The 16,854-nt window shown below is 39.9% G+C and overlaps 1 protein-coding gene across 2 annotated transcripts in view; it reads right to left on the bottom strand.

Annotated features, from left to right (window-relative positions):
- Positions 1 to 16,854, bottom strand: part of ANKRD34A (ankyrin repeat domain 34A) — a 34,835-nt gene that overhangs the window by 10,440 nt on the left and 7,541 nt on the right. Inside the window, exon 2 of one of the 2 annotated variants that reach the window (XM_063440297.1) lies at positions 4,483 to 4,586. The exons of the other annotated variant lie outside the window; for it this stretch is intronic. The gene's annotated coding sequence lies outside the window, so the exon portion shown is untranslated. The remainder of the gene's footprint in view (positions 1 to 4,482; positions 4,587 to 16,854) is intronic. 2 annotated transcript variants of the gene reach the window in all.

Here is a 16,854-nt window from a genome sequence, read left to right as displayed (position 1 = left end):
GTAAATTTTTCTCTATAGCCTCTATTCACAGGATCAATGTAAGGAACATGTTGCGAGAGGCTCTTCATGGCCTCCTGTAATCACAAGTACATGCGTAGTTTGCTACCTAGAAGCACACAGCACAAATAAAGGGCTCTGCAATCCCATGGATGGCCACATGTGGGGAAACTACCCACTAACCAACAACACCAAGGGTCAAGTGGTCAAGTGGTGAATATTATACCTCCAAAGTGTCCCTTTTTAGGAGGGACAGTCACAATTTTGGGCCCAAATCCCTCTGTCCCTCTTTTTTAGGAGCTCTAGATTGTTGTTGTATCTGAGTGTATAACAGAGCTCCACAGCAATAATACTCCCAGGAATGTATCTGAGTGTATAACAGAGCTCCACAGCAATAACACTCCCAGTAATGTGTCTGAGTGTATAACAGAGCTCCACAGCAATAATACTCCCAGTAATGTGTCTGAGTGTATAACAGAGCCCCACAGCAATAATACTCCCAGTAATGTGTCTGAGTGTATAACAGAGCTCCACAGCAATAATACTCCCAGGAATGTGTATCAGTGTATAACAGAGCTCCACAGCTATAATACTCCCAGGAATGTGTATCAGTGTATAACAGAGCTCCACAGCAATAATACTCCCAGGAATGTGTATCAGTGTATAACAGAGCTCCACAGCTATAATACTCCCAGGAATGTGTCTCGGTGTATAACAGAGCTCCACAGCTATAATACTCCCAGGAATGTGTCTCGGTGTATAACAGAGCTCCACAGCAATAATAATACTAGTAATGTGTCTGAGTGAATACCAGAGCTCCCCAGCAATAATACTACCAGTAATGTGTCTTTAAAGGGACACTATAGTCACCCAGACCACTTTAGCTCAATGAAGTGGTCTGGGTGCCAGGTCCCCCAGGTTTTAACCCTTCAGATGTAAACATAGCCGTTTCAGAGAAACGGCTATGTTTACATTGCCGGGTTAATCCAGCCTCTCGTGGCCGTCTTCCTGACAGCTGCTAGAGGCGCTTCTGCGACACTGGATGGGTAATGCTTTCCTATGGACTATTTGAATGCACGCGGGGCTCTTGCCGCACATGCGCATTCCGCTCTACTCGGGAGCTGACGTTAGCGGGGAGGCGAGGTCACCAGCACCGAGGGGGGGGGGGGGGGGAGGAGGGGGGCTGAGGATGGGGGGGGGGGGGGGGGAACCTAAGGGTTATATAGTGATCCTTTAAACTACAATAAAGGTGTCTAGAAATCAGCCTGTACATTGTTCTTGTTATAAATTACATTTTAGTTAAATAGATTATTAGTGAGTCACCTATAACCTCTCAGAACAGCACTGCCCCTGGACGCCACCCACTAAAATGGAAGTGTCCCTCTCTGTCCATATACAATGTTGTGAGTTATGTAAAATGGATTGCGGGACTGAGATGCAGGAATTAATGGAGGGGAAGAAAATTGTGGATAAGGGAACAAATAAGATAATTGGTCAAATAATAAAGGGAAGGGAGAGCTTAAATTAAGAAAGTGATGTCTGAGAACTTACAGGGCTGTTACGTCACTTCCACCAAAGACAGGTGATCTTAGACATTCACCACCTGTGCAACAAAGAGTCGCGAGATGTATATTTACTAAACAGTGAATTATCGTTGGATCAAAATCCAAATTAAAACTTTCTACCAAAATGGGGAAGCTTGAAATGTTACAGCCTCTTCCCTGAATAACTAGGCACTGCGTTCATTCAAGAGCCTCTTTTCTCATTAACTAATTATCATGTTCAACCGAGAGCCAATTCTCTAATCACATTCAGTCTAGAGCCACTTCTCAGATTAACTAGTTATCACTTTCAATACAGAGCAGCTAAGATAATTAACTAGTTATCACATTCAGCTAAGATTAACTATTTACTCCCAGCACTATAACCACTTCAGTGTTTTGAAGTGTCATTGTGCAAGAATCATGTATGTACGTTTTGGTATGAACTGCTGCACATACTTAGACATTTTATATCAAATGGAACCTTTGCCTTCGGCAGCATAATGAATCACGCCACAACGAGAGCTGCAGGCAAGCTAATATTAATTCTGTGCATATTCCTTGGAGAGAGATTCATTCATTGGACGAGAGCAGTCAGCTAACACCCGCCTCAGTTATTGAATAGTTGTCTGCTGGTTCAACCAGCATTAGAGAAGATTTGGTGCTCAATGGGACCCAGGTAAGAGGCAAAATGGTTTGTCCCCTTATTGAGGAACGGCGCCAGAGCTCTCATGCCATAAAAACCACTTATAGCGTGCTCTGAGTAACTCTTTAACTAGTTATCATGTTTATTGAATTAACTAGTTGTCATGCTTAATTATGAGATGTTTCTTTGATTAAATAGTTGACATGTTCAAACAAGAATCACTTCTCGAATGAACTAGTTAACTCATTCAATTTAGAGCCTCTTCGATGAACAACTAGTTATCACATTCAGTTGAGAGCCACTTCATTTATTAGCGAGTTATGTTCAATTAAGAGCTGCTTGTTTTATTAACTAGTTATTATATTCAACCAAGGGCCATCTCTCTGATTAACTAGTCATAATGTTCAACTGAGTGCCTTTCCTCTGATTAACTAGTTATCACGTTTGATGTATATCCGCTTCTATGATTAAATGCTTATCGCGCTCAATTGAGGGCTGCTTCTCACTAAGCAAAGTGGTGGTTTGATATTGTGACTACTTACATAGAATAGGAGTATTGGTTCAAAGACACCATCATATTACCAATTCAAATGATTTCTTATTGCCACTATGCTATACAAATGCTATTTCCCCCCTTACTTACACATATTGCAAGCAACAGAACAGTGAGAAGCAAGGACCGAATCTACAGCTAACGAGACTGGAAAAAAAACAAGTCTTATTAGACATTCTGTATATTAAAAGAAAAACACAAATGTGTAATTGAAAATTTTGCTACCTGGGCTTGCATTCTCAAGGGGGTTTTAATTTCTCTACCGGGGTTTTTTTTTTTATCGTTCGCTCTTTTAATCCCGAAGGACCAGCTCTCTCTTTCGCCACAATATGTTTTGCATCTTTCGTCTCCAATGAGATGGATATAAAAAGGTGTTCAGGCACAGGATTAATTAGCTTGTGTGTGTAATTAGGAGTCTCGAGAAGGCGTGTCTATACCGCAATCAGTGCTTTGACATCCCGCTATTTTCATACCAAAGCCCCATCGGAGCATTTCGGCTGTTTATTGGATACATTTAATATTTATAATGACTATCCTTATCTACTTTATATGGCAAGGTTTGGTTGATGGGGTAGGATGCCCCTCAACAGCAATGTGGACTGCTCCTCCCAAAATGGATAAGCCTGATGGGAGTTACCTGGTTTCTCGATCTGCAAATCTCCCAACGTCCCTTGAACTATAGCACTAGCACCTTATAGATTGATGGGATTCACAGTGAAGATTGGCTAAGTCCTTTAAATTGGTTTGATTGTGTACGTTTCAAATCAGTTATCATTCTATATGTTCTAATATGACCTACAATACTCCCCCCAAAAAAGCATGGATCTTGTGACAGCAGGATCATATCAAACGATATTTTTAGCTTTAGAAGCGCAGAGTGAAATAGTTTATTACAGACAGGGATCTATAGCGCCAGTGCTCGTTTGCATTGTAGTAAACTTGTATGTGCATTATTGCTTAGCATGAGGCTGACACAGACCCACGTATTAACCCATTTTGTGCAAATTATGAAACACCCTTTTTTTCTGATTCTAAAAATAAAAGGGGTGGAGCCATTTCTTATGGTCGCTCTGTCCCCCCCAACCCCCATACGATTCCATATTTGTCTCCTACCCATTTCTATTCTAATCCCTACAGAACGACTGCTGGCCAAAACAACCGCGTTTTTGGTAGAATTTACTAAATCACTTCTTAGGTCATCAGAGACAGAAAACACATATGATAGGAAAGATAAAGCTCAGATATAAACAGAGAAATACATTATAACTATATGTTGGAGCGTTATAAATAAAATCATCAATATATATATATATATATATATATAACCTATAAATACAAATATGGATATATATATATTTCCATTGCATATTTTGAAAGTGCAGGGGAAAAAAGCTAATTATATCAAGCAGTGTAAAAATAGCCATTATATTAAACCATTACCATAAAGAGCAAAAATAAAAAAATAAAAAACACAATACAATATAATTGACTACAGTGGGTTGTGTTGTAATGTGAAGCACTTTCGTGTGATTGGTGTCATGAATTGTCATGCAATATATAAATATTTTACAAAACACACACACACATGCATATACACACACAAATATTCATAAATATATTTAATCAATATTTTTGCAAGCACTATATATCAGCAGCTCGTTATTCCCCCTCCCCGCTCCTGGCACAGACATCCATGCTGGGACCCCCCTGGTTATGTTACAGGGTGATGGGGCTGTTGGTCTCACCTGGAAGGCGTCTCGCTGTAATCTTGGTGAAGATGCCTCTTCATTTAACACACCGACTCCTCTACCTCCACAGATCCCCGAACATCCCCACTGTAAATTCATGTCTAGAAAAAAAACGTGGGGGGGGGTGGGGGGAAGCAAAAAGAAGAAAGAAAAAATATATTTCTTTGTAGAGCCGAAGGGGGATGATTATCAGAAATAACAAAAAAAATATATAATAATAAATATAAAATAAAATGTAAAAAAAAAAACGAAAAGATAAAAAAAGCTTGCTTTTTTTTTTTTTCTTTTTTTTTAATTTGGGGGAAATGTCATTTTAAATATAATCTGAAATAATGCAGGAATAAATGAAGGTGTCATTGGGAATATATGCTTTTATTCCCCCCTGTTGAAGCTCTCTGCATACAGTGTGGATCCAGCAATTCACTGTCACAGAATGAAAAGCCCCTGAGAGACTCACATGGGCTATTTTTAGCTCCTTTCCCATAGAGCAAAAGATATTCCATTAAAATACACTGAGACATAAGACTGCAGCAATACACACAGTCCAGGGCTGCTTTTCCACCAACCCTACTGCGCTTGCTATACGGCATGCTCATTGCTGGCCTCCATCTGCATGTTAACCCTTAGCTTTCCTACCACCAGAGAAAGAATAAAGACAGCAGATTGAATTCTCTCTCTTGTTCAGCCAAGAGGTTTTAAAATATATTTAAAGGGTAATTGGCTAAATCCGGAACAGATGAGAATCATCGAGGGAATTGCAAATTTGTCGGTCAAAAAAAAAAAAGCACGCTGGAAAAAATAAAGGAATTAGATTTATTCTCCTCCCCCAATTTATTTATTTTGACCATAAACTTGCAATTCCCTGAGCGATTCTATGGACTTTACGGTTTAGTAAATAAGCCCTTTGTTTGTTTGGTTTTTTTTCCCCAGTGATGGTATCTTGTGTTCGCTTTTGAAGAATTTTGCATTTTTAAGAACGTCTGATTTATCTTGGATGTGTCTTGAAGGTATAGCACAGACATTATATTCTGTAAACTGGTATATTAATTACCTGCGTGCCTTTTCGAGTCCTGCTTGTTATATGATTAAGACACAAAGCTGATTTCTGTGATAATTTCATTTAAAAAAAAAGGAAAATAAATGGGATGAGATGGAGGGCACTAGCGGACCGGTGATCAGAGAAACAAGAAACAGGCATGCTGTCAGCTTGGTTTCGAATGATCCCATTTCCATCAGCTTCCAACCTAGTCTTCAGCTGACATGTGCCAAGATAGCAATATAGGCCTGGTATAATGGAAGGGGGGGGGGGGGGGGATGGTTATGGATACTGATATTTTACGGACCAAGGCTGACTTTATGGTTTTAGAATCCTTAAGTGTGTGGGGGGGGGGGGGGTGGGGGTGCAAGTAATTCTAAAATTTAGCTCCTGATTATTTAGCAAAAGCCTATAAATATGCATGGAAGCCAAACATTAGCCAGCCGGGTTATTCACTAAGGTGTGAACTGTCAGGAATTTAAAGTCAATTTCACATTTTCGGCCAAAAATGTAACATTTGAATCTTAGTAACTTTTGCACTAGAGTTCAGTAACTTAATATATTACTGTATAGTGTTCTATACAATAAAACATAAAGGTAAAAAAATAATAATTAATGATTAAAATATTATTTTGAACACTTGTTAGTCATGTATAAGTGAAGATTTGTCTTTATTTTTTGCAGAAATGGTACATATTAATATTATTCTGATTCCTCTATAGTTCAATATAAAGCCAAGGAAATCGAGGATGGGAGGAGTCACATGGACCACTAGAAGAAGTGGAAGGGTTAAGCGGAAAGGTTAAAAGGAAATCAATATAGAAGGGGGGATGAAATGGAGAGGGGTGGGAGGATTAAGACGAATTGGAAATGATCGTGTGGACCAGTTAGATAAAATTGCATTGGGATCCATGATACTGAAGATGGTTAACATAAATTGCAGAGCGTTTAATCTTGGCACAACCATGGCACACAATGCAATCAAGGGGAATAAGTGGATACATTGTTTCTACTTCTCCTTTAAACGCTCTCTTTGTTGACTGCCAGGTAGAGCTATAACAATGAATGAAAGGAAGCCAAGATGGAGGAACTCCATTCTAGGACGGAATTGAACACAGTTGTGTGGATTTTTACATTTTATTACAGTTTTTAGACTTCACAAACCTAGATTTGCTAAATAACGAAGAGAAGTACTAAAAATCCCTGGATGTCCTGGTTTCCCTTTAAGGGAACACTTCAAGCACTGTAGCCCACTGCAAGGCTTAGCTCAGTAGATGAGAGCTGCAGTTGATGGATCTCAGCCAATGCTTTATCTCAGCAGGAGCTAAAAACTCCACCGGAGGCTGCGACCATCACCCAAAGGACCTCAGGTAAGCGGTCATATGATTTGACTACTTACCTTGGGAGGGCACCCAGGTACTCCTGGCACCATAACCACTACAGCAGGCTACACTGATTTTAATTTGAAATGTATATATATATATATATATACACATACATACCTAGATATTAAGCTTGTTTAAACATGGCTCCCTTCTCCTCTTTTATCTGTCAACATTAATTTGTCTCTCAACCACTTGCCTTTTTATATCGCACAGTAAAGCGCTGTGAAATATGTTGGCACTCTATAAAAGCTAATAATAATAACAACAACATTAAAAATAATTAGTTCTTGGCTTAGAATCACAGTACATGGTGAAAGTCATTTACACCACTTGGCCACAGAACCAAATCCATTCTTCTGGTCTACAGCCTCTATGGAGGCCTCTGACTTTCCACTTCCTGTATTGAGAGAAGTAAGCTACTGCTAGAGTTTCTTTTAGCTTACAATGGGAAACACACAAACCCTGGAAGCAGCCGAACAGGAAAAGCCCTACGAACAACTTACACTCCTGGCAATCGGCATACAGTCCAATTCCCCCCAAGAATGAGACGACACTTCACTTTCATGGTTAAGCAGCAACAACAACCGTTTATTAACACAAGTGGCTTATAAAGGATTCTCCCATGCAAGGGAGGGATTTACAGTACACCAATCACACATGCGTTACCTCCCACACATCTCCTCCCCTCAGCATGACACATAATCCCCTTAGCCATGTCCATTACTTCCCCACTTTCTGGATGTACCCCAAATACTTAGTGTACACTCCTAAGTACACTCCAAGGATCCCCTGATGGCCCTGATCTGGGTGAGCAACATACTCAAAAATCACCCAGATCAGACTAGGGGTTCGGGAGTTATGGAGGTTTAAAGTTTTGACCGACCGCAAAGGCAAAGTGACCGAAAATAGTTCCATGAGGTTTGGCCTTGCGGTCGGTCTCTGTTACCGTATTAAAAAGCCCTGAACGGCTTGCCATCCGTGGGTTTCCATGTGAACAATAGTCTTTCTACCGAACGGTGGCTTGTTCGGTAGTTGCGGCACGCACCCACGGAAGTCTGGAGGTCTCAGCGGTGTTTGCTTAGTCGAGTGTCCGATTTTAGTTCCAGACACTCGACGGCAAAACACCGCTGTTCGGGAGTTAAGATGGCCGCCGCCACGTGTTCGTTTGACGAACAAAGGCCACCCAGCGTTTGTCAATTAAGCTGCGGTTAACCGCAGCTTCTGGGCAGTCAATTGACGGCACACTCCATCTCCTCGGTGGTCCCTCGTACGGTAGTTTGTTCGGTAGATAAAATCTACCGAAAACCCTGGCAGAAAGGCACGAATAAGCCTTTCTGCAGGGAAAATAAACCTTTTTAAAGTCTGGTCCATAGTCCAAAGGGAGCAGGCGAGCAACCAGGCTTATTCAGTTCACAGTGGCGAGGTTGGTTTCGTCACAGTGCATGGTCTGTTTCTTTAATACAGATTTGACAAAAATGACCAAATGTAAAAAAACTATGAAAACAGAATGCCAAAATTGTAAGTAATCGGTCTAAAAAAAAAGTGACCTGACTAGACTGAGAAGCTTGCACTCTATACTTATTAATTGATTTAACAATTCAAATGTACCACCTTTTACCTACAAATATGTTACACAAATACATAAGTATAAAGGAAGGCATGACCTTTTATCCTATTCTCAACATTTTTGAAGGAGACATTAAAATGTGAGTTGCCTGCACTCCCAAGCAGTAAGGTGTTTTTTTATAAGCATCATCGTCTTCACACATACGCTCAGTGCCTGCTCTCAACCCCTAGCTATCCGCTGTACCTTCACTCTGTCGTTGCCATGGTAACGGGCTGGCTAATTGTATTTCTGCACCTGTTTTCTACATTTCTACAATCCATAGACCTTTCTGTATCCTTGATGGTCCTGCTGATGTGTCGGGCTTAAAATAATGAAGAAATATATATATATTGTTTTTTTCTGCATTGTATAATTCCTGCTCCCCTATCTCTTGTACTTTCTAGTTCTAAGTGGCATTTCGGCATTGCGTCAATTGGTGTAGCTAAATCAGGTATAAAGAGCCAGCATCTGAGAACAAGCTATTGATATACAGACCTGAGAATTAGGAAGAATAAAGCTGCTTGTCTCCAGAAAAATAAAAAGCCCCCCCCCCCCCCCCCCCCCCCCAAAAAAAAATAAAAATTATTGCATATTAATCTGTAAATATGATACGATTGATACGTTAAAATATAACCTGTTTGGATTTCTCCAATCCAATCCGTTTGCTGTTCCAAAATTAAATCAGATATTTATAGAAAATAGAATTTTGTTATTGTATAGCATAATTAATTAATCAGATTTTTGTGGGGGAAAAAAAATACAGGGTTTTGTTAAAGAAATTATTTGTTAAATTGAGTCTGCAGCAAACTTCACGCAATCTCAAATTCATTTATCTCGTCTTTCTCTACTACAATTTGCCTCTTAATGAAAATGCAGTAGGCCTTATTTACTAAAACGGTGAATTGTAATGAATTGACAACCAGATTGCAAAATTTTACAAACATTGGACTTGGAAAAAAAAAATCCAACTGAACTGAAAATTTAGCAATTTGATTTTTAGTTTGCAACAATTTTATGTTTTTATTGATTTAGCTGGAATTGGGAGAATTGCACATTTTGGTCTTTAACAGAAAAAAAATTATGTTTGGCCTTAAATGGTTGTTTCAAGCACCAACACCAGTTCAGAGATTTGAAGTGGTCAGACTGGAGACTGTGCAATGTTTCGCGTGAAATTCTACACGTACAGAATTTAACCCCTTTGCTGTAACTCCAGCAACGTCATTGGGGCGTCAATAGTCAAAGTTCCAGGCTGGCTAATGTCAATTCTGTGCATATTTCTACACACAGATGTCCAATCTAATTATCGGCTGTTAGCAACCAGCTGGTACTCTCAGCTAATGAATGCAGAAGCCAGAATGAGGTTCAGTCACCATTATGGGGCTTTCGGTGCCCGGCAGTGCCATATAAGAGGACAAACCATTGTAAAATGCGTTGTTCGATTACTGGGGAACTGTGCCAGGGTTCTCCTACAATCATAACCACTATAGCGGGGTGTAGTGGTTACAATGGTTGAAGTAACCCTTTAAATTAACAATTGCCCTGTCAATTCTCAAGAATTCAGGGTTACTGAATAAACAACATAGTAACACGCAAAAGTAAAATGATCTAGATATCTTTGCATGTTAATAATTATTTGTCACATTCTAGATATGGCTTGGTTTACCCTATTTTGCAGCGTTATAAAAATCAACATTTGAAGAATATCCCACCAAGGAGAGTTTCATTTGATTGTACCTGACAAGGTTCGGGAGTAATCAGACACATTTCAAGATAATTTTTTTAGACTTTGAGAATTTGGATCATTCAACACCCATTGTTATTCCCCACATAGCCATCTCTCCTATTCATTTAAAACAGTGTTTGTGTACCTATCCCTGTTAAATTCTGTTACAAACCCTACTTTTGTAAACGTGCGGTGGCTACCTCTGCTACATCCCCATTCCTTGTGTTTCACGGCTATTTTTAAAATGTGTAAATTGTCTAAAATTCTTCAGTAAAGAATGTTTTTTATTTCTAAATCTGAATTTGACAGTAAAACACAAGCTCCTTAAGCTATTTCTGTTGCACCTTGGCTGGCTGTTGGGGGGCGGGGGGGGGGGTGGAATTGATCTGCTAGTCATAATAATGAAGAGATGCTTCCTACTTATCCCATTCCTATGATGATCTTTCAATGGCTCTTGAAATGCGTATTACTGCCAGTGACATCATTGAGAGTCATTGACTAAATTGCTGTCAGACACGGAATGTCACTGTCAGAGGGGACATTTTTTTTTTCTCTCAACCAACTGTTCATGCTGTACGTTCGTTCTCTTTTTACAGAATATGAGACTTTTTTTTTTTTTTTTTAAATCTTTTTAGAAATCATTCCTTTGCAGCGTTTGGTCGTTAGTCTTGTTGAGAGATGCTGATCCTCAAATGGTTAGAAATTGTTACATATTTTTTTTTATTTTTTTTTAAAGGCTTTTTAAATTAAAAAATGTATCAAAATGCAAAAGCCACCACAGACGATAGAATGTGACCATTAGAATAACAAAATAAAAGAAAATGTATTGATACTTACCGTAATTGTCTTTTCCTGGTCATAGGTCATGGCAGAACAATGGGTAGCTACTCCCTATCCCTAATTAAACAGGGAACATAATTAAAACAAAAAGTTTAAGTAACCCCTCCTACCCTCGGTCTTGTTTCCAGCAATATCTCAGGGCGGGATATTTGTGCTGCCGTGGCCTATAACCAGGAAAAGAAAATACTAGGAAGTAGCAATACATTTTCCTTTTTCCTGGCCATATCCATGGCAGCACAACAATGGGTAATACCCAAGAAATAACCAAGGGAGGTAAAGAAGTACACAAGACTTCCAAAATATGAATGCAAAGTGATGACACACACCTCATAAAGATATGAAAAAGTAACCCCTAGGGCATAGTAGCCTCAAAATAGCCAAGACTATCCATCTGCTGATGGCTTGTATAGAGGCTTGAAGACCTCTCCTGGTCTATTAAGAAAGATAATGAGACTATCAGAAGAATGCTAGATAGCGGATCTATAGAATTAGATCCTAAGACACCTATCTAGGACAGGAGGAGAAAGTTTCATTTCTGAGTATTCATTCCAATCAATAGGCTTTTAGAGCTGAAATAATTATTTGTTTATTAATACGGAGAGAAAAGGTCACTTTATGACTAAAATTGCCTAAATTCAAGAACAGATTTGAGGATTATTCTTTATTGTGAAAATAGTGCTTGAAGATCTGATATCCTTCTGCCTGTTTCTAATGTCACCGATAGAGCTAACTTAATATTAAGCAATTGTGGCGAGATAGAACCTCATGGTTAAAAGGGGTGAAGATTTCAGAACCAGGGAAGAATCCAACGGGTAAAAAATGGTTAACTGAGGGATCATATAAATACAACCGATATTTAGATATTTAGATACCTCCATATCAAAGATCCTTTATGAAAAGAGAGCTCAGAGAGTGCTGAGACACGTACCTCTTTGATGTTCTAGATGAGTCCTGGATTGAAGAACTCTAGAACCTCCTTGGTAGAAGGAATTTTAATGATCACCTAATTAGAAATAGACCAGGAAAAAAGGCATCCCAACTCTGTAAAGGAAGTTGAGGATATACTTTTCCCTGGCCTTCAGAATAGTATTAATAACTGCAGCCAAGATACCCTTATATTTAAGCCTTTCTTTTCAATTTCTAAAACTTCAGAATGAGGAAAGCAGCTCTGGACCTGATGAGGAGGGGAAAACTCTTTTGGGAGATCCCATGGAGGTACTGAAGAAGATAAGCAGAAGTGGAAGCCATGAACTGGGTACCAATATGGAACTTTCAGGATAATTGATATTGGCTCTTGCAACCTACGCAGAAGAGAGGTGTTGGATGTTAAAGATGTTCCTTTTATGAACGCGGTCGATTTAGGACAAAAGTTCCTCAACCCCAGTAGAGGGTATTCATAGTTAGCACTGTCCAAGCAATTTCTATATAAAAGTTAACCTTTTCCCTTGTGCCCATCTTATTCGAACTATGGTGGATGACCTGGATCAAAGCTCTCTCTGCTGAGGTAATATGACAGCCAACGTCCTTTACTTACTTGATAAGTCTTACTGCACCTTCTGCAGAGAGCTGTACCGTGCCTTGGGCTGTGGTGAACCGTGTTCCCAGCTTTACCCTGAAGGGAGCAGACATCTATCTTTCACCATGAAGATGTAAAAATTAAAGTGTCCTTCCATTGCAATCTGAGAAACATCTGGTGATGTGGGGCAATGGGTACATGGAAAGAGGCATCCTGCAAATCTACAGACATTATCCAATTTTAAAATCAGAAAGAAACGCTTACCCTTCCAATGAAGGGTAGAAGGAGTTATTGCCATACATATGCTCAGTATGTGCATGCCCAGCCTGGTACCCTTTGAGTCAATGCAAGTAAATCCATGGGAAAGTAAAATATAGCAGAGTGGTACATTAACCCTTTCAGTGATGGAATGCTGGTCAGCCTCACATTAACTTTTTCAGGGCTGGAATGTTAGTCAATGTCACACTAATCCTTAAAAGACATATGTTCTGTATGCGCATGCCCAGCCTGCTACCCCTTGGGTCACTGCAGGAAAAAGGGTGAGGGCATAATCTTGCTACCCCTAGGGTCACAACAAGAAAACCTGTGGTCACTGAAGTGGTATCTTCAGGGGGACACCTTTGCACATGGCCGTATACTGAAGCTTCCCAATGAAGAGAGGCTGAACACCCTTTGTTGTGCTGCCACAATATAAATATAATATATATATATATATATATGTACACAAAACAAAAGATAATCTTGCACTCCTCCTGTGTAAATAGTAGGTGCCCGGTTCTTGTCAGCTAAAATTCAAAAAATATATCCAAGATAGCACTCCAGGAGTGCTATCTTGGATATATTTTTTTTATATATATATGTATGTATATATATATATATATATATATATATATATATAGTTACTGTAACTTTCCTTGCTATGTGGCATTGAGATGTTCAAACCTATCAAACCTCTGAAATACCCCCAGAACTGCCTAGATGCACATTTATATTTTATAACATAGATGGTTGTGACATTCGTTAGACATTACACTGGTGGAACCCTACTGACCAAACTTGTAAAAAATACACTTGTGGCCTTTTTCTTTTTTTTACCACTGGGGCTCACTGTTTTCAAACTGATTTCTAGGTCTCTTGAACAATGCTTTTTCTTCAGTTATGTCTGGTCTGCATAACTAGCCTTTAAGGGCCAAACATGACTTTCAACATAAATGCCAGCCATGTATTCTTGTATAACATTATTTAGTCATGAGGTGGCACATGAAGGCAGCGGACAAGGTCATAAATACGATATATGTACAGTGTTTGAAAACCGTGGTCAAAACCTCTTACCTTCTTTCCATCTTTGAGTCCCATGACATGGTAAGATATCAGTGTTTTTGGTGCCACATGCACTGGCAGATCCTCAGCACTGCAAAGAAACCAGTGGCTTGGATGGACAACCTAGTAATTGAACAGGGTAAATTTATCCTTTGTCAGTGCAGAGAGGTAGGTACTCTGCCTGTACATAAACCTTCTACTAAACCTATGGTACCATGAATGACCTTTATTGAGAGAAAGGACGTGGCGCTATCTGAACAATTGCTGGTCCACAAGCATGACACAAAGAAATGGTACATGTTAAGTACAGTGAATTGATTACGTGTCAACAACTTTATATAACAAGATTGAAAATCTCAAGAAAAAACAGCCTGAATCATCCTCTTTGCAGAACAGAACTGGCGTGTTTGGACTCGTTAAAATAGAAACAGATCTGAGACTTGCAATAAGCTGATATAACTCATCCCTGTAACACAAATTGAGGCATACGGTGTATTTTTAGCCAAGATATAAATAGCTGCTCAGGAACAAATTCCTGTAAATATGTATCTATCGCCTGTACCCAATGCTAAGCAGCAGAACACAGCATTTGTAACATCAGGGGGTCGGATCCCTATTTAAATCTAGCGTGAACATTTGTATAAAATCATATTTCTATTTAAATGCAGCAGTTAGGGGTGTAACAGTCTGTTTCACATAGAAGCCAGTTTGAATAAAAATCAGTGCGTGACTTTTTTTTTTTTAATGAAATTAACCTTTCGCTCACTTGCGTCACCTTGGCTAAAGATGACCAGATGGAGATGCACCAGAACCCAGCATAAAGAACTCAATAGCGGTAAAGGTCCACCTAAATCTTTGCAGCTCTCAGATCAGGGTTTTGAAAACATTGACCTCATATTCTGATTGAACCTTCAAAAGTAGGAAAAAGGGCTGAGGAAGACATAGGCATATGCCTCCCAGCAGTAAAGTACAGGCATGTGTGAATTCAAAGATGCACTCAGTATACAACTTTAGTATATTTTTCCTTTTTCCCCCAGAGAAGCGGGTTATCAAAGAAACAACAAAGATACTATGTAGAAAAAAATCACTATGATTCTCAAGCTGTCCAAATGTTTTAGTTTGTAGCATGAAAATGGGGCTCTACAGATATTTAAATTCAGTTCAACTAAGACTTCAAAGTAGCACGTGTAATATTGTAAGATCACAGCAAAGAATAATAGTGGGCCAGATAACCAGATATTGTCCCATTCATGTGGGTCAAACAGAAGTCGTGCCCACGTAGAAATGTGAAAAGGACCATTAGGAAATGTAGTCAGAGAGTCAAATAAGGCAGAGCCAGTTAGGTAATGAATAATGTAACTCCTCCATCCCAAAAAACAGAATACAGCATAGTAAGTCCAGCAATCACCTTCCATAACTTGTATCTCTGGAGCAAAAAAAGGTAATTGGTGACTTCCCAAGTTTGCATATATCCAAATGCACCTGAAATTCTAGAATTACTCTACAAGCTAGATGGAACCAGACCAGTTGTGACGGACCGCCTGGCACCCCGATGGGTGCCTCCGTCAGTCGATGCTCCTAGTGCTTACTGAGGGCTCCAAGCACTCTACCAGACACCATTAGCACTGTAGTCCCCACGTCCAGTGTTACAGCTTGGCTGGGAACTTGCCGTCCTCCACCCACCCTGAACCCAAGACCAGGATCCAGCTTCCCGTGGGTGAACCTTTCCTACTACAGAGAGCGTAGCAGGAACAGCTCTTAAAAGAGCTAGTGATTATAATCCCAGGGGAGTATAGTAATAAAGCAATCCCCAGGGTAGATATCCCCTGATAGCCATGGTCTGGGTGAACAACATATCCAAAAATCACCGAGATCAAAGCAGGGGTTCAGGAAATTCCTGGAAGTCTCTTTTTGACCGACCACACGCATAGTTTCATGCCCAAAACAGTTCCAGAGAATCAGACTGTGCGGCCAGTCTATTTCAAATAGTAGAAGTACCGTTTGAATTACCAAACGTAACGGTTGGTGAACATAGTCAGTGTGTGTCCCTTGTTCGTGAGCTTCTGCCAGTCGAACGCAGTTCGACTCCCGTGAATAGCCGAAGTTCCATGGAAGGTAACTGTTCAGCGGTGTTCGTACCGTCGTGTGTCCGATTTGAGTTCCATGAACTCAACGACAAAACACAGCTGAACGCGTTCGACTAAACAAGATGGCCACAGCCACGTGTTCAAATGTCAAATGGCGGCCACTTCGACTCCCTTCAATTGTTCCGGAGTTCAAAGTGCCACTTCGAACCACTTCGAGAGTTGAAGTGCTACTGTACCAGTCCAAAAGGGCACAAACAGTATTTTTAAACAAGGTTTATCACAGGGGCCATAGTCATAGGGCAGGAGGCTGGAAAAGAGGCCCCTCCAAGAACCAGTGGCGAGGTCACTTTCGCCATACCAGTCTTGGGAAATTCCTTAAAGACAAAAGGTTTAACTGTTTTCAAGCAGGGATATAAATTACTATGTTAGTAAGAATAGCACAATAAGGTTTGCTGTATCATATAACCAGTGTATATTTGGAGGTAGAATATACATTTCTATACTACCTATTTGAAGACCACATATTGCAATGAGATTTTTTTTGCACAACAAAAAACAAACAGTATTTCTGACAGCAGACAAAGTAAGCATGAGTGAAGCAGTGCTGATCTTCTCCAGAACTTTGAGACATCATCGGTAGACATGTGCAATTCGTTTCGGTCCAAATGTAAATTCCGAAGTGCCGAACTGAATTGCTGAAGTGCTTTGGATTTCTGAAAAGTGGCAAAACAGGAGAGGGAGGGAAAATTAGGGGAATGATGACAGGAAACTAACCATAACCCCAACCCTAACCCTACCCCAACCCTACTAGGGTTAAGGGTAGGGTTGGGGTTAGGTTAGGGGGAGGGTTAGGTTT

This window comes from Pelobates fuscus, chromosome 13, assembly GCF_036172605.1.
Source record: "Pelobates fuscus isolate aPelFus1 chromosome 13, aPelFus1.pri, whole genome shotgun sequence".
Classification (NCBI taxonomy): Eukaryota; Metazoa; Chordata; class Amphibia; order Anura; family Pelobatidae; genus Pelobates; species Pelobates fuscus.
This window is presented reverse-complemented; position numbering and strand designations above follow the sequence as displayed.